This window comes from Myxocyprinus asiaticus, chromosome 30 (assembly GCF_019703515.2).
Source record: "Myxocyprinus asiaticus isolate MX2 ecotype Aquarium Trade chromosome 30, UBuf_Myxa_2, whole genome shotgun sequence".
In the NCBI taxonomy this organism is placed as follows: Eukaryota; Metazoa; Chordata; class Actinopteri; order Cypriniformes; family Catostomidae; genus Myxocyprinus; species Myxocyprinus asiaticus.
This window is the reverse complement of record NC_059373.1, coordinates 22809718-22836025: the sequence shown is the minus strand read 5'-3', so window position 1 is coordinate 22836025 and position 26308 is coordinate 22809718. Positions and strand designations below refer to the sequence as shown.

Below are 26308 nucleotides of genomic sequence, written 5' to 3'. Positions count from 1 at the left end.
TTTCATTGGCTATACGATGTGCCAGTCATCCACACAATCGGTTGCAATTGGCTCGATCTTTACACCTAGGAATAGGGGCAGGCACTTCCTTGTGATGCGGACTCTCATTGGCTATTGAAGGCTATGGACAGGACATGGAAGCTCCTATTGGGTCAAATGAGGTGTCAATCGAAAGGTCTGCGTGCAGCAGCCATTTTGATACCAAGATATCAGAAATGTTTACATATGAACTGAAGTTATGACGGAGAATACTTGAAAGATTAGGCACATCTGCCGGATACTTTGAAATGATTCAACAAGAGTCTGTGTGTATTTATTGATGTAATAATGTGTTTTGGACTAAATATTTTACTTGATTGGATCGTTTGGACCTTTGCCAATGTAACGACCGTTTTTGTCGGGATATTATGGATCAGTGGACAACTATGAGGCTTCATAAGTGAGTTGCCTCAATTCTATTATTGTTTGTTTATATGTTGGTGATCTGACAAAGACGTTGGTTTTACCTGCTGTATCAATAGAATCACAAGAATCTTAGCTTTCCAAAGATATGTGGCATGTGTACCAATGTACACACAGCAGTTGTGTACATCGCATAGTTTTGTAGTTAACATGCGCTGGCCCGCCCGCGGGCCTTTGTATTTCCAACAGGTACAAATCCTCGTTTTGCCCTTCTCCGGCTGCAGCCACAGATAACTTCAGATAACTGCAGCATGTTATAACTTCTCTTTCCCGTAATAGGAATGAATTCACGGGACAATCAATGAATTGAAAACCACTCTTTGAACATATACGCACAGGTATGTTGTTGTTAACCCCTAAAATGATAATTTATATATTTTTGTGTTTTTGATGTAACTGTGATTGATCAGTATGCCCAGTTTACATAATTTGAGTAACTCCTTCATTTTAGAAATTTAATTCACATGCTTGAGTATATTTTTGGGTAAACTGTGAAAAAAAATAAAAATAATGTAATCCAGAGAATTGAATCCTTATAACTGGATTCATACTCAATTTGAAACCTTTATTTCTGTGATTTTATCAGTGTTGTATAAAGTATCCGTTTGTCATACCTGAGAAAAAGTAAAGATGCCTTCATGGAAATTGACTCAAGTAAAAGTAGCTCATGAGAAAATGACTTAAATAAAAGTATTTAAGTAACTGATATTAAATTTACTTAAATATCAAAAGTAACTAAATTGCATAAATTACGGAACATTTCATTAAACCCATGGCAACTTATTTGATTGGTGGTGCTCATCATTTACTCACCCTCATACCATTCCAGGTGTGTATGACTTTCTTTCATCTGCAGAACACACAAAGATTTTTAGAAGAATATTTCAGCTTTATAGGTCAATTAAGTGCAAGTGAATGGTGGTCAGACATTTCAAGCTACAAAAAGCACATTAAGGGAGCATACTACTACAGTGGTTAAATTCAAGTCCTCTGAAGCGATTCAGTTGGTTTTGGGTGAGAACAAACCAAATTGTAACTAATTTTCACTGTGTATCTTGCCATTGCAATCTCTAGGCACGATCATGATTTCAAGCTTGATTTCATTTTCTAGTGCTTGACGCATGCGCAGAGCCCTAGATGGCGCTATAGGAAGTGTAATCGAGCTTGGAATCCTAATCGCCAAGGAGACTGCTAATGTAAAGATTTATAGTTGAAAAAGGAGTTATATTTTGGTCTATTCTCACCCAAATCCTATTGGATCTGTTCAGAAGACATTGGTGAAACCACTGGAGTCTTATGGATTACTGTTATGCTGCATTTATGTGCTTTTTGGAGCTTCAAAGGTCTTGCTACCATTCATTTACACTGAATTGACCTACATAACAGTGATTATTCTTCTGAAAATCTTTTTTTGTTTGTGTTCTGCAGAAACAAAATTAAAGTCATAGACATGTTGGATCGAATGAGGGTGAGACAATTATGAGAGAATTGTAATTTTTAAATGAACTATCCCTTTAATAGTGCATTCAAGTCACATCAGAATGATCATATTTATGGGATGAGTGTAAATAAACAGCACAGTCCATAAAAATTGGAACATTGAAGGAGGGAGTTGAGTCATATTAGTGACCTGGGTAGGGTTGCACCAGCTGTGCGAAAGTTCTCACGTAAGTTGGGATGTAAAGTTCAAACTAAGGGCTTAGTAACTACAAGTTAGTTTGTAACAAAGTTAGTGCTTAATTTGGTTGCACCACCTGTTCTTTAGGCAAGACTAAGCTAGTAGGTTTTTAGCTCTCCGTAAAGTAATGCGTAGTCGCATAATATGACGTTTTCTTGTTTTGATCCAATAAACTGCCTTCAAATTTGTACACAGAAGTGTTAAAAAGCCGTGAACTTCAATTTGATCTTGTTACGGTTGATGTTCAAACCTTGTTTGCTCACGTAACTGTCAGCTGTAATAAATTATATCCCCATTAAAATATGATATATAATAAAAGTATATTTGATAAATACTAGCCTATATTTGCCCTGTGTAAATAACAATATATAGGAACTGTATATAAAATAAATAAGGAGTGATAAATACTAATACAACAGGCTGGAAAAACAAACATTTATTCATTTGAATATCCTATAAATATTTTGAATGTGTTGAAACTTGACACCGGGCGACGCACCCTGAAAACTGCACCGTTAGATCAGTTTCATACTGAAGAGCCGCTTAAAAGTACGTTTTTTTTCTCTCTCTCGTAAATGTCAACATCATCATATATGTCGAAATGATTAATGCCTGTCACGCAAAACATGAGCTCATTGATGTCATAAAATATCAGTCTGCTTTTTTATTCCATCTGTTACTCCTGGTTGGAGTCTTCCGTAAATATTTAGTTCATAAATAAGGTTAGGTCCTAGCTAAGTTTAATGGTGCAACGCTCAAATATTTAGTAGTGCATAAATTGTGAATTAGTGCCCATTTATGCCACAACTAGGCTAAGTTGCAACTTACGTATAGCTGGTGCAACCGGCACCAGAACAGAGACTTGTGGAGTGGGCTCTTTTCATTTGGGCCAGTAAGCAACCACCCAGAACACCCTGGCAACTGCATATCAGTGTGCTGAAATACAGTTAAAACAACTTAACAACAGCATAGCAACAACCTGACAACCACCTAGAACACCTTGTCGACTGCAGTGCAATGTGCAAAAAACAACTTAGCAACAGCATAGTAGCAACCTGGCAACCACATACTGTAGCAATGTGCCAAAACACACAGCAGAGATCACCTTGACAGCTGCATAGCATGCCCTAGCAAACATCCACAAAACCCTAGTTATCATATACTGTAGCATAAATATGCTACAAAGCAAATATAACACTTTAGCAACCACCAGAAAACTAGTTTTGCTTAGGCAAAGACCATACACATCTTCATAAAATATAAAAATAAATATTGTTGGACATTTTCATGAGCGCTGGTAATTATTTATACACATCGTACCTTGTTTAAATGTAAAATGTAAATGCATTTGATTTACTTTTATATGAACATGTCTCATGGGAAGGCGGCAGACTGATTGCAAATAACTTATTTATTTAACAGCTTTCATAATGTTTAAGCTTAAACTTCAAATTAATAAAATTAATTAGTCAGAAAAAAAAAAAAAGGAATCTCACATGAGCAGTTTCTTGTCTTCCTCAGTGGAGACAGATGACAGAACACGTAATCTGGCGAGCGCTTCGTTTGTGATTTTGCAAAACAAATCATTCAGACCACTTCTTGAATCTTTTTGTTCAGTTCAAAGGAATATAATTTAAAAGATTAGACTCAAATGATTCTTTCAACGAATCACACATCACTATCGCTGATCTGCATGCAATTTTTGCACGTGCAGCTGTATTTTAAAAGTAAAACTATCAAGTATCAATTTTCTCTTCAAAATGTAGTGAAGTGAAAGTAAAAGTCCAAAGAAATATTTATACTCAAGTTCAAATATTAAAAAACTGTACATAAGTACAGTAACGAAGTATTTGAACTTCATTACTATACACCTCTAGATTTTATTTATACATTTTTTGGTCAAAATTGATAATTGAGAAAAACATTGTTAAATGTAATTTTTTTATATATTTGTTATATTTTCATAAAACTACTCAGACCGCCCTGAACTTGAAGATGTAATCGCCGGTCAATAACAGGAGATGAAGATAAAAGCAACAACAGTAGGTATGCACGTCAAGAGCACGTGTGTGAGGAGGTCAGGTGATACCTGCATTTGGATAACTTGAGTCTGAAGGACTTTAAAGACAACTTTACAGGTCTGAACTCATCAAGAGAAATTGTCCGGCATCTCATAGATGTCATAGCGTACATGCGCCAACCGCCTGTGTATGCGTGCACCGTCAAATGGAGTATTCTTTGACAGGCTCACATTTGACTGTACGCAGACGCTGAGCGTTCGTTTCAAAATCGAAATATAATTGGGGCTTTACTCTCCATGCACACACAGCGCAGAGTGGTAGCGCAGGGCAGCGCTGGTTTCACTGCCTCTTAAGATATTGAGTTCTAAAACTCATTAGGTCGTGAGCCCCTGCACACGTCACAAGTCAGCTTATCTGATAATCGTACAGATGCAGTAGTACATGACATGAATTTACAACCTGGTGAATTCCAAAGCAATAGCATGAATTTTCATGCTATATTTAGCATTAAAAGACACAAAGCCAGAGGTCATTGCTTTAATTCCTCATAGCTTGCAATTTAGAAATTAAAAAGACTGGCATGGCAATGGGCTACATTAGCTGAAAACTCATCTGCCGATTTAAAAAAAGAAAAAAAAGAAAAAGGATCATTACAAATGCTGTCCGACATTTGACAGATTCATATTTCGAAGGGAGGCCGTGTGATTTCATGACTTCATACATCAATCATAAGGTCAGTGTGTTGCTGCCAGTTACTGCATGATAATGTTTGTGGCGGAGTGGCGTAAGATTGAAAATAATAACTGAAAACTGTACCCGACTACGCCACCCTGGGAATTCCACCCAGGGAGTATGGAACACAAGATGTCAATTAATAAGGTTCACTTCACTAATAAAAGGCCAGAGACATGGGTACAAGTACAAAAATAGATATTTTATTAAAAATAGAATAAAACACAATCTTAAAATGAGAACTGGCCTTAACCAGGAGTTTGTGCAAATAGCGGGCCACACAATGCAATTGGAGTTTGATGATATAATATATGAAGTTATAAAATATATGATTAGACACAGCTGCAAGACCTGGGGCTTACCAGCAGGGGCAGACTACAAGGACTGGTATCAACCCTAGAATAGAGGATCACTGCATTCACGTGTGCACACACCACACAATAAGACTGGATATCAGTGGAAAAACACCACCACCAATACAAGTGGGAAAGAAAGCCAGTCTCCCTGCCTTTGGCACCCAGATCCTGAAACAAATGCAACAGAGTTAATAATTTAATATTCTAAATCACATCACTCCATAGTATTGGCAGAGACTTGCTGAAACACAGCAGTTTTAAACAGGCCAAAGACCCATCAAAACACAGTTTCATTGAAGGAAACACTTATACATCAGAAATAATTCAAAATAAATCATAAAAAATAAAATAAATTAGTACCAGTACTAGTATAATATGCTCAGTCAAGTGAACTGCTAATCTAATACACAACAGAAAAGAAAGTTTCTCAAGAGCCTTCTGACATTAATGATAACCAAGAAAAAAAATTCAACTGAAAAAGTGTAAACACTCTACAAAGAGACCCAAGCCTTGTTACCCTCCGTTGAAAAAGCCACAGGGTTCACACAGCAAATGACTATTAAATCAGAGGCCGGACAGTGTTATAGGCCAGAGTGTTTCCGGAGCAATACAGGCCGGAACACCGCTTAAGATGACACTACAATGTGCAACAAATACAAAGGAAATAGCCAAACAAACAAAACAAATAATTGAAAGAAATAAGACAAAACAAAAACAAAATAGGTAATTGAAAGGAAACAAACAGAAACAAAACAAAACTAGTAATTGAGAAATTAGTCAAACAGAAACAAAACAGCAGCATTGTCCCTGGAGAAACGCAAACCAAAGTAGTTTTTTAGCCGTGGGCCCTCGCAACGTGCCAGCGAGCCCACCATTAGAATGGTGGCTCGTCGATCCAAACGCTAACACACAATAGCGTTGAGCTGAGAATGGGGGGGCTGGCGCATCAAACAAATCCAGCGGTCTTACGCTTTACAGCTGCAAAGGAGCAGTCAGAGCGACCAACTATTACAGACACTCTTCCGTATTACACGTCTTCATGTCCACTCTCCAATGTTCCCATCCACTTCCTGAAAGGAAACAACAATGGTGCAGCCATGACGCTGATAGTGACGCATTTCCAGGTGGCATGTAGTGACCCTTAAATAGGCAGGCAGAAACTGCTGATAGGCTGTGACTAGTCATTGCCATGACAATGTTAACGAGACGCTAATCCAGGGAGGGATTAATCTACCCTGCCACATAAAGCACACAAAATGTACATTAAAAAGAAGGTGTGGAAAGTTTGTGCACTGTTTCTGCCAGTTATACTTGTCTTACTTTTAATCTAAGCGCAAATATGACGTTTAGTACAGAATTCTGAGTTGTTTTAGTGGGCTACCTGTATTATTCAGCTTTAGATGTAGGCTATGTCCTTCTCATCTGTGTCACTGCTTGCATGTTGATGGCAGATATTCTGAAGAATACAGTGGCATGCAAAAGTTTGTGCACCCCTGATCAAAATATCTGTTGCTGTGAATAGCTAAGCGAGCAAAAGATGGCCTGATTTCCAAAAGGCTTAAAGTTAAAGATGAGACATTTCTTTAATATTTTAAGCAATTTTACTTTTTTATATATTCATCTTTTACAGTTTCAAAATAACAAAAATGTAAAAGGGCCTGAAGCAAAAGTTTGTGCACCCTGCATGGTCAGTACTTAGTAACACCCCCTGGCAAGTATCACAGCTTGTAAAAGCTTTTTGTAGCCAGCTAAGTGTCTTTCAATTTTTGTTTGGGGGATTTTCTAGTTCTGGCTTCTAGTTCTGTGAGGTTCTTGAGCCGTCTTGCATGCACTGCTCTTTTGAGGTCTATCCACAGATTTTCGATGATGTTTAGGTCAGGGGACTGTGAGGGCCATGGCAAAAGCTTCAGCTTGCGCCTCTTGAGGTAGTCCATTGTGGATTTTGAGGTGTTTTTAGGATCATTATCCTGTTGTAGAAGCAATCCTCTTTTCATCTTCAGCTTTTTTACAGATGGTGTGATGTTTGCTTCCAGAATTTGCTGGTATTTAATTTAATCCATTCTTTCCTCTACCAGTGAGATGTTCCCCTGTGCCACTGGCATCAACACAAGCCCAAAGCATGATCGATCCACCCCCGTGCTTAACAGTTGGAGAGGTGTTCTTTTCATGAAATTCTGCACCCTTTTTTCTCCAAACATACCTTTGCTCATTGCGGCCAAAAAGTTATATTTTAACTTCATAAGTCCGCATGACTTGTTTCCAAAATGCATCAGGCTTGTTTATATGTTCATTTGCAAACTTCAGATGCTGAAATTTGTGGTGAGGATGCAGGGAAGGTTTCTTCTCATGACTCTTCCATGAAGGTCATATTTGTGAAGGTGACGCTGCGCAGTAGAACAGTGCACCACTACTCCAGAGTCTGCTAAATCTTCCTTAAGGTCTTTTGCATTCAAACAGGGGTTTTGATTTTCCTTTTTAGCAATCCTATGAGGAGTTCTCTCTGAAAGTTTTTGTGGTCTTCCAGACCTCAACTTGAACTCCACCCTTCCTGTTAACTGCCATTTCTTAATTACATTACGAACTGAGGAAACGGCTACCTGAAAACGCTTTGCTATCTTCTTATAGCCTTCTTCTGCTTTGTGGGCATCAATTATTTTAATTTTCAGAGTGCTAGGCAACTGCTTAGAGGAGCCCATGGCTGCTGATTGTTGGGACAAGATTTGAGGAGTCAGAGTATGTATAAAGCTTTGAAATCTGCATCACCTGGCCTTTCCAAACGATGATTGTGAACAAGCCATAGCCCTAACAAACTAATTAAGGTCTGAGACCTTGGTAAAAGTTATCTGAGAGCTCAAATCTATTGGGGTGCCCAAACTTTTGCATGGTGCTCCTTTCCTTTTTCACTCTAAAATTGTCCAAATTAAAATAATACACTAATATTGCTTAAAATGTTGAAAATGTTTCATCTTTAACTTTATGCCTTTTGGAGATCAGTTCATCTTCTACTCACTTAACCATTCACAGCAACAGAAATTTTGACCATGGGTGCCCAAACTTTTGCATGCCACTGTATTTGTGAGGTCTTGTCCATGTGAATGCGATTTAAAGCCTCACGTAGCAAAGTTAAAAAATCTTGTTTTAGAGCAGCGGTTGATTGACAGGTAGAACTTTCAACCTAGAAGTCCTTGGTTTCACCAGACTCGCGATTGGGGAGTTGAAAAAAAATCTATCACACATCCACTATCGTGTGCATATACAATTAGAACAGATGCTACATAACCCCCCCCCCCCCCCCAAATGTTGCCCTAGAACTGAAACGAATGCAAGTATGATGAATAAAAATAAACCATGACAGAAATGTTACAACTCTATCCGTCAGAGTAAAAAGATTGTTTTCTAGCGCAACCTGTATGGCAAGTGATTTGTTTGAAGAGCAGAGAACAGCATGGCCTTTCTGTAGAATCCTTCCTAGTGATGTGGTCGTGAATAATATGGGAAAAACACATGTCCATTTTCTCCAAATGTGTAAAAGCTTAATGAACACTCAGTTTTCATTGATCTTGTGAGTTGTAACACCTTTTCCTGATTGGTCAACTTCAGGTAGATCGCCAAATTGGCTCGTATAACCGCACACACCTCACGAATTCACGCCGACAACGCCCACATTAATAAAAAAATTATCAGGAGGTTGTACGCTGCTCATAAGCCACACCGCTCCACTCGTAATTTCTCTCCACACAAGAGACCACACAAGCTCTAACAATTTCCACGCAATCTCTCCCGACTGGAAAAAATCAGTCGGGAGCTCGCACGACAAACCTCTAACTACACATTATTTCAATGAACTGTAAATGTATAGCCTATTAAGAAAAATGTATTATTAACTAGTCTACTGGATAATATAGCAGCAAAATTAACAGTAATTCTAGTGTAAGTCTTCAGTAGAAAAGAAGCAGTTTTCTTTTTTTTTTTTTTTTTTTTTTCTTTTTTTTACTTGAATCTGGACTTTTAAGGATACAGATCTCTCTCTCTCTTTTTTTTTTTTTGTAAGATATCAGTTTTTGGAACCCATTCAACTTAAATATTGTTATAATTTGTAAACAAATAATAATGATAATTAATTATTATTATTATTATTATTGTTTACTTTTAGAATTTTTAAATACCACTGTAATCAATTTCAGTCGTGGACCTTTAACTTTAAAACCCTCACGCTTTAATTTTGATGATCCTAACACTCCATAAGTTCTGTAAGTATCTGTTTGTGGGCTACTTCACAGTAGTTTAATTAGCTTTTTATTCAAAGTCTGGTAAAATGCTCCTCCGGTGCCATTCTAAATGCGTATTATAAGTTAACCGAACTATTGAGCATCTACATCTGAGATGTTGTTTGTGACTAGCGCTCACATATGAAAATAGCTGTGAGCTCTGAGGGCTGAAAATAGCCAAGACCGCCTCACCAGCCTGCGCATCATGTTTGTGTGTCAACAGTGCAGCGTCATTCACTAACGTGCTGTGCATGAATACTACCTGATAGGGGTGGGCTATATAACCAAAATCCTATATCATGATATGAGTAATTTTATATCAAGTTAATGATACATATCACGATATAGTACATTTTTTCTGAAAAATCAATAAAATTGTATTATATATTAAGCCATGTCACAGTGTGTAATTTTGAGTAATCCAGTCAGTGAATTAAATACTTTATAAATGAAAACTTTTTCATTTTATATAATTTAATCTTTATTTTGAACTTGACAAACATAGTCAAAGTAAAAAAAAATAAATAAAGGTGCTATATGTAAGATTCACAACAAGCGTTTGAAATGGGTACTGCAGTCCAAATTCAAAATATTGGAGAGTTGTCTGCCCCGCCTCAGACTCAAAACTCATGCGGGTTGCCAGAATGTTGACACGCAAATTAGCCAACTCGGCATCAGTTTTAAAGGATTTCTGGGCTTTAAGCTGCCTCCGTCTTCCAAAGGCATCTCCAGTATTTATCCTTATTTTACGCCTCTTGTCATGATGGTTTTCTTATGGATGGCGAGGCTTTTTCGGTCGGGTGGAATCTGATATCTCTGATCCAGTTCGTTTGCCGGCTTCCATGGCTGCAGCACGCTGTGTCGTTTGCCTGCAAAATTGTTCAAATCTGGCAACCCGGCAGTGTCGAAATACTGTTGGTGAGTGGGCAGTGGGCGGGATCACACAGACCAAAACATAAACAGAAATTCCTGCCCGGAATTGAAACTTCAAAGTAGAATATACTGGCTGTTGCATTGTTATCGGAGAAGCCAGTATTTCAACTTTGCATGTTTCCTAATTCTCTAATGACATATTATGGTCATTTAATGATTTAGTACAATAAAAAATATTACATATAGAACCTTTAAAATAAATGCCACATTTCAGTCTAATGATGTGCACCAAATTATTTTTCTTGCTATAATATTAACAATAATAATTGTTGTTATTATTGTTATTACTTTCCACTAGAAACTTAACATCTTCTCAAAGCTAATAAAATAACATATAAATAAAAAAGAATATCCATAAATAAAACACTTAATTAGGCTTTTTGTGTTTTTAGTATTCTCTATAAAGAACATATGAAATATCTGATGGAAAATATGGCTGGTTTGTTTCCTGATATCAAACATCAATTGAACAGAATTTTAGAAAGGGTTTTGATGTGTATTTTAAAAACCCACTTGACATCAAGAGAAACCAGAATGAGTAATGGGTATGATCTGTGCTTTTTCTGTCACAGGAGCACAAATGAAGGGACTGGGATGACTTCAAGACTCGCGCGCACTTGCGTGTTTCAGACTGCATGCGCAACACTCGTACAAAACACAGCTGCACGCGTTTTGATGGGAGTCATGTTTGGAGCACAGAATAAATGTAATTGATTTTGCTTTGTCGGTGGCTTAAGTGAAATTTCATGCCGCAGAAGCGGATTCAGTGTCATTTTTTTCTCGCATTCTAAACAAGCTTTTCATCTAATGACACGTGCAGCTGTCGGTGAAAAACTGCGTTACCTTATATCTATCAATCTCATGTGAAGCCCCAACCACTGATATATACGCGCACATAGATATATCGACACACAGAATGTACAAACCTTGCAAATCACCGCACGGTATTGCGTTTTCTAAAGCCAAACCAATTCCACACCATGGAGGATGCACTTTTTCCTTCATAATCTCCTCTCATCTTCTTATTCAAATTAATTTGAGAAATGAGCAGTCCCTCCGCCTTTCTCCATTTATCCGACAGAGTGCGTACGTGTTATGTGCTGTTCACATTTCTCATGTGGCAATTTTGCATTACCGCGATAGAGACGATAATCCAAAATGTATACCGGTTGGCAAATTTCTACCGGTTTATCATGTCTTCCGGTATATCGCCCAACCCTACTACCTGTGTATATTTATTTAGGAATCACAGCCTTTCGCGATTCATAAAGCTATTGCATGTCTTAAAGTGGCTTTGAATAATATGCACGAGTCATGTGGACTACTTTAATGGTGCTTTTATTGTCCTTTTATGTCAGTTTTGGAGTATGACAGTAATGAACATGACCAACACAGTATCAGATTTGGATTGGGTTTGTCGGACCGATACCGATCCATCTAAAACCGTCAGTATCAGATCGGATCAGTGCATCACTAGTTAATTGTTTTATGTTTTCATAAAAAAATGCCTTTTTCTCGTGGTCACTTGAATAAGAGCGAGCATTCTCTCTCTCTCGGGAGTGCGGAGTGGGAGGAAGACACGCAAAGCAAAGGTGGTTAAAATTAATCTGAAACACTAGGTTTAAATGGCAAACCAACACGTAATTTATGACATGTATCCATGTATGACTACAGAGAGCACATCAATATAAAAACAGGCAAATCACGGGCATGTAAGGCGATTTAGAAGTCCCGGTCTGAATTTTTTAAAGTCCCTCCGGGGGAAAGGATGTGTCACCCTAAAACAAGCAGATGTTACAGCTTTTTCTACTTGCATTACAACTTGTGGACAGTTTTGCCGCTTCCTTTGGTGCTGTACAGATAAGCTGCACAACGGGGCAGGTGGATGTTCTAACATTGCAATCCGTGTATATCTTCTCCCTCGTAACGAATATTATCCATAAAGAGCAAATTAAACATTATTGTCACTAGAGTACTGTTGTATCTGGAGATCAGAGATGGTGAAATGGGGGGCATTTTCGCCCGTTAGTCATTGATGCTCTATGGCAGTTTGGGCACAAGATGGCCGCTCGAAGGAATTTATAAATATAATAATTCTTTATTCTGTATTAAGATACCATGTATGTATTAAATATAATGCAAAAATAAAATAGAAATAAAATAAGGAATACTAATCATTATATGAAATAACGACATTGAATCAATAACCAAAAATATCACATTAAGTTTAATTGCACCTAGGGGTTATCAGTTTGTCTTCAGTTTGATACCAAGCTTAATTTTTTAATGGGCTATTTGTCTTAATATAGATAATATTTGGTTAGCCTATACTTGTTTTAATGTCTTATTTAAAAAAGATTTTTAATAAGCCTTTTTAAACTTTTTTTTAAAAAAAGCAGCCTTCTGAGTACCTTTGCATAGTCATATTGGTGCAAAATTAACAAAAATTAACTATATCGGCCACCATATTGGTAATCGGTGAATTTTACCCCTCTACAATCGGTTTCACACTTGGAGGAAACTGCGAAATAGATCGATTTATTTATTTATTTTTTTATTTTTTTGATGAACAGTTAAACACTACAAATCAACATTTTAATCATACATAATAATTCAGTGAATGATTCAGTGAACATAAATGAATGAAGGGAAAGGGAAAAAAAAACAAAACTGTTAAATCTGTGTATGTTTATCCCCACGTAGATTCAATATGAAATCACACAAACACACATACTACTCAATGTACTACGCAATGCTGTTCTCATGTTGAGAATAGAAATTATGATTTAAATAGTAATGACTTTTCCAGACAACCCTCGCAGACATAGTAGACAGGTTTGAATGTTCTGTGTGCCTTTGGAAATGGCAGGGGTGGTTAGAGCGTGTGGTTTGCTGTTTTTCTCAGGTGTGCTTTTGGAGACACATTCCCCTAGCTTGTAATGCTCTCGTTCACTCCCTGGCCCTTCGGTGTTTCCTCAACACCATGCATGAATAATGTCAATTATTTTATTTAATCGTCTCACTGCGGAATATTAAACATTCTCAGATTTTCCTTTATATTTCAAAAATGCATGAAATCAAAAGTGGAGTTGTGTGGCTTTAGTCCATGTCTATTAGCTTTTGAGGCCATCTATACATTGCATTCTGCAAGCTGGCAAATTTCCTTCTCTTCCGGGAAAACTGATAAAAAAATATTAGAGTAGTCTTTCACTAATTTAACTTTTGTCCAATATAATGCTCTTTGTAATGGATCATGTATAGTCAGCCAGATGTTATCTTCTCATTGGTGTGCTGATCACCCTGTCAGGTTTTAATTGTGATAACAACCAGCTGACTGTACATTACCCCACTTATTACACAGCTACTAACCAAATAAATAATGTACATAAAATATTGATTTGCATTATTATGTAATTATGAAAAAAAATATAAAAATTATATAATTATGTGATGAGAATTCACTGAACAGCTGAAATCCACCTGACTGACCATTATCCTGCCTATTATAGGGCCCTATGAAATCCATTTTTTTTTTTTCCAAATTCAGTTGTATTTTTTCCAAAATTCCATGTTTTAAAGTTTAATTACATTTTATCATACAAAAACAAAAAAACAAATGAATTCCTAGAAATTTAATCAAATGAGAACAGAACAATTACTTTTCAACATACCATTGCATTATTTTTATCAAATGAAGAGCTTCTATACTGATCCTCACAGCACATTCCAAAACCCAACATTGGAGTTTTTATATAATGTGTTTTTTTTTATTTTATATTTTTAGTCAAATACAGTGCTGCACAGTAGAGCATCACAGTATTAATGAAAGCAGCAAAACTCTTGCTTGTGATATTGCTTAAATATAATGTAATTAGTATTGATATATTATTATTATTATTATTATTATTATTATTATTATTATTATCAATATTACTACTACTACATTTAATATTAAATTTTACTATACAGAAGTAATATATTTCTGTTGCATTTTTTCAATTTCACACATCCAGTTGGGGCTTTTATTTTGGCATTTTGGCAGGATACCAGATGTTTTCAATGACTTCACACCTCCGGAAAAGCAGTTCACTATATGGGCTGATGTGCTTAATAAATTGCAAAAGGCTATGATTTAATTATATAAAAATATAGTCTACATGTGCACTTCACAGTGAATAAAATGCTCTGCTCTTTGTTATTTATACAAACACACAGAGCGCACGTGATGTTAATGATGTGGTTAGTGTTTAAGCAGTGGTTAGTGTTTAAGCAGTGGCTTCTCACACATTCACCTACTATTACAAAACTACTATATAAACAAATAAATGTACATGACATTTATTTGCATTGAAATTATGTAATTATGTTAGAAGAAAAATCACTGAACAACTCAAATCTACCTCCGGTTTGCGTCAGAGTTCGGTTGGTGTAATAAATATACACATGCATATGAATCTTTTAAGTTTAAGTTTATTGTATTAGCTTACTTTCACCCAAAACCGATCGTATCACATCAGAAGTCATTGATTAAACTACTGGAGTTAATTGGATTACTTTAATGTTGCCTTTATCTGCTTTTTGGAGCTTTAAAGTTCTTGCCACCATTCAGTTGCGTTGAAATGACCTATAGAGCTGAGATATACTTCTAAAAATCTTTGTTTGTATTCTACAGAAGAAAGAAAGTCATACACATTTGGGATGGCATGAGGGTGAGTAAATAAGATAATTTTATTTTTTGGGCGAACTGTTCCTTTTAAGATAGTCAAGTTTTTCACTGTTTTTAACTCTTAAACTGGTCAAAAATGACCCGAACATACTGTTATAGGAGGGTTAATAGGAAATTTGTCAATAAAGAAATCTGCACTCATCAAGCCATTTCATGGGATTTTGTTTTATTTTTTTAAATGAAACTAAACTTTCCAAAGCTACTACAGTACATGCACAGGGTAGAGTTTAATCATATCTACATCAGTTTAATGAGCACCTGTCAGCATGCCTACTCTGAAAATAAAGTTACCTGCACTGCATCACTCATACCAAATATAAAGTACACACTGAGAGTTGATTAATAAATATCTAGACATCTTCCATTATTTCATGGTCCATTCTGGGCACTTGCATTACAACCAATGTAATGGGAAGAGGGAGGGGAAAAAAACCCCACAGCAATTATCAATCAAATACCATGCAACAGATTCGAGCATTTGAAAAGACTCATTCATACAAAGATCTGTGGCAGCAGTTCAGTGCCTCTGATTAGAATCCGGGAATTATAAATTGTGGCTAATTAGGCTGTCATGAGTTCATTAAGGGCTTCAGTGCCTCCCCTTTTCCTCACCTGCATGTATATTAAAACTCATTAGCCTCTTTGTCTGAGATTCCACTTGCATTAATTGCCACCAATGCCCTAGCTCTCATGTCCCACAATCCTCTTTCCTGCATAGTTTGAAACATGAAATTTCTCTGAGGTGGAATTCACTAAGAATGCATTGCATCCACTGATAGCACCATTGCACACATTGTCTGCATTTAGCACCTGATTCACTTGAGGAATTCTACAGTGTAAAAATCTGTTCTAAATGCAATTTGCATGCCACAATTCCCAATCTTGTGGATCGGTTCTGAGTACTGAGTTGGGGATAATGTACTTGTGGCAGCGGGGGCGTGGTCGAGTGTCTGTCGGGAGAGAGAGAGCAGTAAGGGTGCATACACCTGAGCCAAATTATGACTAACACCTGTCTCTAATTGTAGTGAGATTAGGGAGAGCGGCATAAAAGGACCATGCCAGCACCAGATTGAGAGAGAGAGACTGGGTCGAGAGCCTTAATGTGAAGCTGATGACTTAGTGTGAAGCTGATGTGTTATTGTGAAGCTGTAAACCAGAGAAGTGGTCAATTAAAAGTTCCCTACCAGTGTTTGAAGAATCCAGTTCCCAGTGTCCTTCCTTGTTACACAGGTACCGAAACCCGGGATCTGATTTGAAGATTGCACGCCCCATGGAGTCCTTCCCGCTGTCCGACATCATCAAGTCCCTCGCCAACCTACATCACACCCACCAACAGGCTCTGCTTGAACTCCGCCAGGATCAAGAACGCCGCTTCCATGAGGTCCTTAGAGTTCAGGCAGAGGACCGGCAGGTCATTTGGAGCCTCTTCACCCAGGAGAAAGCCCCGACAGGGACCCCGGACAACAGCAGCCCCCTGCCCCCGCCCCTGCTGTTGAAGATGGGGGTGGAAGACGACCCTGAAGCCTTCCTAAATATGTTTGAGCGTACCGCTGAAATCTGGGGCTGGCCGCATGCTCAGTGGGTGGCCCGGCTCATCACTCTTCTGTCCGGGGAAGCCCAGCTTGCAGCACAACAACTGCCGGCGGCTAATCTCCTGGTCTACGGTGACCTGAAGAAGACCATCCTGCAGCTGGTCGGCCAGAGCCCAGAGTAATACCATCAACTGTTCCGAGTGACCAAGTGGTGCTAGAGCAGCTGATCTGCCGGCTTCCAGAAGGGATGGTGGAGTGGGTCCAGTGTCATCGCCCGGCGTGGCTGGAGGAAGCAGTCCAGCTTGCAGAGGACCATAAGGCGGTGTGCCCAAGCGTGGAGGAGCGCTCTTTCTCTCTCTCTCTCTTTCTCTCTCTCCCCTCCCCCTGTGTTTTCTCCCCTCTCACTCTGTCCTCTCTCTTGGCCCTGTTCCTGCACCCTGGAGGCGTGGAAACCCGCCGCCAAAGCCGGCTCCTCGCTTGCACCGGTATATCCCTTTCCCGGCGACTTAAGGGTCTACCTGCTCTCCCCCTCAGGTGGATGTACCCGCCCCCGTGAGTGCCGTGCCTGGGCCGGCCTGCTGGCATTGCGGGAATCTGTCCTGTGATGGAGCTGGGAACTGTAGTCCGGATTCCCGACACATCACAGGCTGCCCCCGATCGGGCTGGAGGGTACAGGATACCGGTAAGAATCAAAGGGAGTACACACCAAGCCTTGGATGACACAGGTTGTAACCAGACCACTATCCACCAATGCTTGGTTCAAAATGAGGCTTTGGGCACAACTAAAAGGGTGAGGGTGAAATGTGTACATGGGGATATTTACAACTATCCTGTGGTGACCCTTGTTATTAAATTTAGGGGAACAAAGCATAGAGTGGAGGCCGCGGTTAGTTCATGCCTCACCCATGCGTGGATGGGTCTTGCACAAAAGCAACGAGATGTGAAATGCGTTATGCTCTGGCAGGGGAGGCGGAGCCGGGGCCGTCTTCATCAGCTTCACGTCAGGATGACGTGAGGGGGGAGAGGCTGCAGCCCCTCCCATCCTCGGGGGATTTCCCTTTGGAGCAGTCGTGAGACAAAACCCTCAAGCATGCCTTTGACCAAGTGAGAGTGATTGATGGTCAACAAGTCCGGCCGAATGTCACACTTTCAAATCCTTATTTTGCAATTATAAACGAGCGGTTGTGTATAGTGACACAGGATGCTCAAACAAAGGAAGGTACAACCCAGCTTTTAATACTGCAGAGCTGTCGGGAAATGGTGTTCCAGGCGGCTCATTATAATCACATGGCGGGTCATCTAGGGGAAAGAAAAACACTGAACCACCTAATTGCCTGTTTTTATTGGCCGGGCATTGGCGCCGATGTCCGCAGGTGGTGTGTGGCATGCCGCGAATGCCAGCTGGTGAATCCACCGGACACCCCAAAAGAGCCATTGCGCCCTCTTCCGCTGGTCGAGGTCCTCTTCGAGAGAATTGGTATGGACCTCGTCAGGCCATTACAGCGGTCAGCATGCGGACATCGCTTTGTATTGGTCCTATTGGACTATGCAACATGATATCCGGAAGCAGTGCCTCTGCGCAACATCTCAGCACGCAGTGTTGTGGAGGCACTCTTCAAAATAATCTCCCGGGTGGGGATTCCGAAAGAAATCCTCACCGATCAGGGCACAAACTTTGTCACGAATACTACACAAGCTTTACAAATTATTGGGCATTAAATCGATCCGCACCAGCGTTTACCATCCACAAACAGATGGCCTGGTGGAACAATTTAATAAAACCCTTAAAACATGATTCGTAAGTTCGTGCACGAGGATGCTTGAAATTGGGACAAATGGCTTGATCCCGAGAGGTCCCGCAAGCCTCCACTGGTTTTCCCCATTCGAGCTACTATATGGGCGGCGCCCGCGCGCCGTGCTTGATGTCATATGCGAAGCTTGGGAGGAGGGACCTTCAAACAGTAAGAATGAAATTCAGTACGTTCTTGATCTTAGAGCAAAACTCCACACCTTGGGGCAACTAACACAGGAGAATTCGCTTCAAGCTCAAGAACGACAGAGCCGACTGTATAACAGGGGAACTTGGCTAAGGAAATTTGCACCGGGAGATAAGGTACTCGTATTACTCCCTACATCGAGCTCCAAATTACTTGCCAAGTGGCAAGGACCCTTGAGGTCACACGACAAGTGGGGGAACTCGATTATGAGGTAAAGCGAACCGATAGAGGGGGCACACGTCAAATTTATCACCTTAACCACCTGAAATTGTGGAGGGAGGCGGCCCCGGTGATGTTGGCTATGGTAGTTCCGGAGAGGGTGGAGCTCAGGCTGGAGGTAAACACAAAATACAATCATGTCACCCCAGTCACTTGCGGAGACCACCTCTCATTGTGCCAACTCGCAGAGGTTGCCAAACTACAACAAGAATTCACCAATTTCCCATGAAAAACGGCTTTCTCCACACCGTTCGGATTACACCAATTTGTGACACTTCCGTTCTGTTTGTTTGGGGCTCTGGCCACATTTCAGCGCCTCATGGACCGAATCCTCAGACCGCATTCGGCTTACGCCGCTGCCTATTTGGATGACATCATCATTTATAGCAATGATTGGTAGTGGAATATGTAGCATCTGAGGGCTGTTCTGAGGTCACTGCAACGGGCGGGGATACAGCAAACCCTAAGAAGTGTGCGATTGGGCAGGTGGAGATACGGTATCTGGGGTTCCACTTGGGCCACGGGCAGGTGCGTCCCCAAATTGACAAGAAGGTGGCAATTGCGACCTGCCCGAGACCCAAGACCAAAAAGTGGGTGAGACAGTTCCTGGGGCTGGCTGGCTATTATAGGAGATTTGTGCCTAACTATTTGGACGTCACCAGCCCGCTGACTGATCTCACTAAAAAGGGAGCTCCAGACCCGGTCCAGTGCACGGAGTAGTGCCAACAGGCATTTACGCAGGTTAAAGCCGCGCTTTGAGGGGGGCCACTTTTACATGTACCTAATTTCTCTCTCCCTTTTGTCTTGCAGACAGACGCGTCAGGGGGGACGTGCTGCTCCATAAGCCCACAACGGTGGCCGGTGACTGGGGCAGGCGAGCGGCCCAAGAAACCAGCACACTTACCTGTTCGCCAGCTGTCTCTCAACAGAGAATGAAGGAATGGGAGGTACTCGCGTTCGCCTGATTGACTGGAAAGACTTCCAGTGCCTGGCCGTTGCGAGTGCGCTGGCCCAGGGAATGAGGAAACTGCTCTTTTATTGACCATGTGGGTGCCGAAGCCCAGAGGGCACTCGGTGATGTAATACTCACCACGTGCTGGCCCTGGGGCGATGGTGGGGCTGGAGAGATGCCCCGGGCCAGACCGGTCAGGAGAAGTTGCCTTATCCCTGGGCGGCCCACGTCAGGACCACCTTGAAGCCCATCTGGGGTTCTTGGGGGCCGGCTGACGGGCAGGTGGAGCCAACTTCGAGCGGGAGGATCTTATTCTCTGAGGCCAGCGTGCGGTCTCCGATGGTACAGGTACGCGTCAGGATGTGTTTAATCGCCTCAGTCTGCTTCTTCACCATCGAGAACTGATGGGCAAAATCCTCAACGGTGTTGCCAAACAGCCCCCCTTGGGAGATGGGCGCATCAAGAAAGCGGACTTTCTCTTCGTCATGCATCTCCGCAAGGTTGAGCCATAGGTGCCGCTCTTGGACCACAAGAGTGGACATCGTCCGGCCCAGGGCGCGCACCGTGACCTTTGATGCACGTAAGGCGAGGTCGGTCGCAGTGCGCAGTTCCTGCATCAGCCCTGGGTCGGTCATACCCTTGTGCAGATCTTTTAGCGCCTTGGCCTGGTGGACCTGCAGGATGGCCATGGCGTGCAGGGCGGAAGCGGCCTGACCCGCAGCCTTGTAAGCCATCGTCATTTAAGAGGAAGAGAACTTACAGGCCTTGGAAGGGAGCCTTGGTCGGTTGCACTGGGTGGCTGCGCCCTGTGGGCATAAATGCACCGCTACGGCACGCTCTACCTGGGGAAGCCCGACATATCCCTTAGCCGCTCCGCCATCAATGGTAGTCAGAGTGGATGAGCCCGCGAAGCGTGTACGGGCAGTAAAAGGTGCCTTCCACGACTTCGTTAGCTCCTTGTGCACTTCTTGGAAGAAATGCACTGGGACGGGGTACGGCTATGAGTCACGCTCCGAGCCCAGAAACCAATCATCCAGCGCGAATGCTCAGGGCAGGCGGAGGGTTCCACTTCAGCCCGATGTTCACAGCCATCCAGGCAAGCACGGCTGCCATCTCAACGTCCGCCTCATCCTGTGCTCTACCGCCCGTGGGCGGGAGCTCAGAAGATTCGTCTGCTTCCGATAGCAGAACCCCACCCTCCGATGCTCATCCTCGTCGCGAGCCGTGAACAACACATTAAACCCGCCCTGAGGCAGACCGCCTGCATCGCTTGACAGCTCGTCCGGACAGAACAAGCATGCTGGTGGATGGGAGGTATGCAGGGGCTGAGCCTGCAGAAACGCTCCCATGTCCACATCTAGATAGCCCGCGGTGCTTGCCGACCCGGCCGGCTGAGCGTCAGCCCAGGATGGACCGGGTTGGGTAGCAGCCGCGGTGGCTCCTTGCTTCACGAAGAAGGAAGTGAGCCGCAACCGCAACATTCTCATAGGCATGTTCTCGCAATGAGAACACAACCCTTCCACGATAGCCGCCTCGGCGTGCTGGCGCCCCAGACACTCGAGGCAGATTTCATGGGTATCCGGAGAGGAGAGATAACGGCCACATCTAGTAGTGCAAATGCGGAAGGACATCTTTAAAAAGACTCTTTTTAGTATACTATTTTGAATATACTCTTTTAGCACCTACAGACTCAGGCTGCCGAAGCGCCCAGGGGAAACGCAACACTCGACCGTGCGAGGTGACCACTGATATACGGCGTAAAAAAATCCAGCAGCGTAGCAAGAGGTGAGAGGACGAACACACAAGCATTCGGCCCGTATGTCCAGGGCGGAGAGTGGCATGCAAATTCCATTCGCCAATTTTCATTGGCCTTTTCTGTTTTAAGCAAAGGTGATTGGAGCTCTCAAAATCGAACCCCTAGTGTCACTACATCGACACAACGTCGAGTGAGTGACAGACAGGGAACAATAAATAGGCATACCTTACTTGTTTTGTGCAGTTGTTTCACTCACAGACACCAGCAAACAGATGAGTAAGGGTCTGTTCACTCTGAATGTGTTTTTGCACACATCTGTGCAGTTTTGCCATAGTTTTCCTATGTAAACACATGGTGGACATATGTCTTTGACCGCTGCACCACATCTCGTTGTTTCTTCAGCATCTTGCGCAACACCACAACATTTTGTTTTGACACCGTGTCAAGTTAAAAAGAACTTGAAGTTTTAAAAATGCATGTCAAGACACCTGCATTCTGTTTTATTTGTTGTGCTGTGTCTTGCTTGTTTTTAGTGCAGGTGTCACAAAGATTCAATGTTCTGAAGAAGTTCAGGCTACATGTTACACTGTTACACATGATTTCAGATTGTTCTGCACAAAGCAAAATTTCAGCGCTTGATAAATATAAGCTAATGTTTTTTTCCCTTCTGCTCTTATGAGCTGAGGGGTGCCGTGCCTTTTTAAAACTGTGCATGTTTACTGTTACTATACTATTACACATTTTGCCTACAATGCTTACATAAAATACAGCCTATTGCAACAATACTTGCTTGTAGAAGAAATTGTAAGAGAGAGATTTTGGGTTCGGGTCCAGTGTTAAAATCTGACGGTATCGGGTACAGGTCAGGTTCGGGCATAACTTTAAGGCCCATGCAGACCTCTATGCAGCAGACAACCACAATCTGGTATATTTTGCAGGCAGTGCAATCTAGGTGCCTGAATCAACTGTTTAAAATTCCAAAAGCGAGCTCAACTGCACTGCGTGTCTAGATATATGGCTCTATGTAGTGCTGTTCTTCATTATTTGATGAATAACTGCTGCCATGATCATGAGAAAATGTACACAAACCTCCTGCTTTCTGTGGGCAGTAATAGTTTTAAATCTATCGAGTTTTAAATCCACAAAACCTTCCTCCCTACCTTAAACCTAAACCTAAATGATAGTGGCAGATACAGCAAATCTGAGGTGAAAAATGCAACTGCTGAAGCAACCACATAATTTTGTGTTGCTCCTATGACACATTCGACTTGTGTGTCGACTTGCAGCAGGACTCACCCTGTTCCTTTGCATTGCAAGTGCAACACACTAACGGCTGAACTACTGCGCAATTTAGTCGCATTCGAACATGCTTATAAATTTAATATACTGCAGATGTTAAAGTGCATCACCTTACAAGTCCTGCACTACAGTGAAAGTGTTTTGATGTCATAAGATAGCATTGTGTGAGGTACATGGCGAAAAATAAACATTTAAGAACTGATAATCTACTGTTTTACTTGTGATTTGTGTGAAAGGGAATGCAAATCATTGTTTTTACGCTGCTACTGTTCATTTTCTTCAGGAAACTGCTGTGATACGTGCAATGAGCCTCATAAAAATAATTTTGCAAAAATGTTTGGTACAGTAATGTGTTTCTATGAGACCAGGTAGACTTTTTCAACACATTTAGTGCCTAGTTAAACTGAACTGCGAGTGGTTGGAGAATAAGATGCAGATTTTTGTACTGAAATACAATGTGCAAAACTGGCAGAACTGTTCAGTGAATTCCCGCAAGTAAATATTCCCCCAATCAAAATTTAGACCTACAACTGCCAAAACAGGAATTATAACTAAAGCACAGACTAAAGATGGTCTCTTAGTCCTCCCACTCTCTGTCTTTTTCCCCTCTCTCTCTCTCTCTCTCTTGCTCTCTGTACTGCATCTGCATGGTTTGACAAGGATGAAACGCTTGTTGTCCTGTCAGGATTTGAGCTAAACTTAATGATCCAAAGCAACCATCTAATCCACTGTGCTGCAGAGTGGTATATGACAAATGTACTCGATGGAGAAGAAGAGCAGTGCCACAACTCACGCCACACATCTGATCCCTGCCCATGTCTCTCCAACACTAATGGCATTACACCGCCTGCTCCTCATCCTTTGCCATTTATCTTTGTGTGATGCATGATGTAAGTTAGTTTGCCTATTAATACTAAATGCCAAACAGCTCGTCACGCACTTCATGGAGGAAAGTTGACTTTCGAACTTAGACAGTATTTTTCATTTGTATTATATATATATATATATATATTTTTTTTTTTTTTTTTTTTTTTTTGTATTTTATTTTTTTGAGGAAGACATTTTTTATCTTTGTAAAACGTCATGTATTGCTGGTTTCCAGACAGATCACAACACACTACCAAAAGTTTGGACACGTCTACACATTGTTTACTATTATTTTATTATTACTATTTTCCACATTTTAGAATACTATTAAAGGGATAGTTCACTCGCAAATAAGCATTTGCCATCATTTACCCTCATGTTGTTCCAAACCTGAATGGCTTTTTCTTTCTTTTTTTCTTTTTTTTTTTTTTTTTCAGTGGAACACAAAACAATATGTTAGGCAGAGTTTAATCCTCAGTCACCATTCACTTTCCTTTCACCTTTCTTCCATACAATAAGGGTGAATGGTTTATGGGACCTAACATTTTGCCTACAGTTTCCTTTGGGGTCCATGGGAGAAAGTCATACAGATTTAGAACAACATGAGTAAATGATGAAATAATTCGGTGACACTTTATTTTAGGGATCAGAAATTAGATCGTAATTAATGACTAATAATTGTACTTGTAAGGGACTAGTTATGGACTTGTTTGGAATTATAAGTTATTTATTAGGCCTTTGTTTGTTCATAATAATTAACTTATGTGAAAACAAAAGATACCAATAGCTAGTAAGGTGCAAAATAAATCCTTTATAGGTTATCATTACACTATGTGAATGTGCAACTTATAAGTATAGAATAAATAGAAGGCAGAGACTTTTGATGCTTAGTGTGAATAGCAACAAAATGAATCCTCTTTGCCCTAAGGGCAAATAGTGTTAGATGCTATTTTCACTCCTAATTAAATACTACCATACAGTATAGGGGCATCACTGCAGCATGTTTATTGTGTTATTTAGAATCCCACAAACACCCTACACCAACACCTACCCCTAAACCTAACCCTAACCTTCCCTGCTTTGTTGAAATACTATATACATTATATATGCATACGTATAAGCCGTACATTCACACAGAGTAATGAGAACCTATAAAGGATGTATTTTTAATCACACTAGATATGATTTGTTTTTAGCTAAGAAATTCATTATCACAAAAGCAAATATAAAGGGGCTATAAAGCAAGAATAAGAAATCAGCCAATAAAGGCTTAATAAATACTTTATGATGCCAAACAAGTCCATAACTTACAAGTATAATTATTAGTCATGAGTTACTGTCTAATTTCTGACCCCTAAACTAAAGTGTTTCCAATAATTTTATTATTATTTTTTAAATAAAAAAATATTCATTAAAGTGTGAATTATTTAGTAACCCAAAATTTATTTTATTTATTTATGAGTTTGTTTGTTTGGGTGGTTTGGTTGAAAGAAAGCCTAGAGTGTCCAAAGCTCTTATCAAGGCAAAGGATAAATACTTAAAATAATCTAAAATATTAAAAGATACAGCTGCAGTTAAAAGTCTGTGGACCCTTTGGAATTACCTGGATTTCTGCATCAGTTCATGGGGACCTGAAATGTGTTTGTTTATTATTGTGACCTAGGTGAAGATCAGATAAAATGTTATGACCAATTTATGCAGAAATCCAAGTTTCATGTGGCACATCCAGGCTTTTGAAACAGAACTGAGTTCTGTCCTGGCTTGTATGTCCTGTATGCTGGGTAGTGGTTGGCTGCTTTTTCATCGGCATCTGGTCCAACTCATTATACATTTAAAAATAAATTCATATGTAGGCACAATCAATTTATATTTGTCTACAGATTAATTTAAACATATGCCTTTAGCATAAAATATTACATAATATTAGCCAGTTATTATTAATATTAAGAACATAAGAAACCTAAAATCCAAAATTTTGACTGGTAATGTACACCAATCAGCCACAACATTAAAACCACCTGCCTAATATTGTGTAGGTCCCCCTCGTGCCGTCAAAACAGCACCAACCCGCATCTCAGAATAGCATTCTGATCTGATATTCTTCTCACCACAGTTGTATAGAGTGGTTATCTGAGTTAACGTAGACTTTGTCAGTTTGAACCAGTCTGGCCATTCTCTGTTGACCTTTCTCATCAACAAGGCATTTCCATCCGCAGAACTTCCCCTCACTGGATGTTTTTTTTTTTTTTGGCACCTTTCTGAGTAAATTCTAGAGACTGTTGTGTGTGAAAATCCCAGGAGATCAGCAGTTACAGAAATACTGAAACCAGCCCATCTGGCACCAACAATAATCTATGCAATTATCTAGTCAGCCAATCAGTGCATAAAACCATGCAGATATGGGTTAGGAGCTTCAGTTAATGTTCACATCAACTATCAAAATGGGGAAAAAATTTGATCTCAGTGATTTGGCCCATGGCATGATTGTTAGTGCTCCCTGGCCCAGATTA

The 26308-nt window shown here is 40.5% G+C and overlaps 1 long non-coding RNA gene across 1 annotated transcript in view; it reads left to right on the top strand.

Annotated features, from left to right (window-relative positions):
* Positions 1–216: 216 nt before the first annotated feature.
* Positions 217–26308, top strand: part of LOC127420932 (uncharacterized) — a 90909-nt gene continuing 64817 nt past the window's right edge. The window contains exons 1-3 of the long non-coding RNA XR_007893899.1: positions 217–439; positions 652–800; positions 15123–15159. This is a non-coding gene — a long non-coding RNA (uncharacterized LOC127420932). The remainder of the gene's footprint in view (positions 440–651; positions 801–15122; positions 15160–26308) is intronic.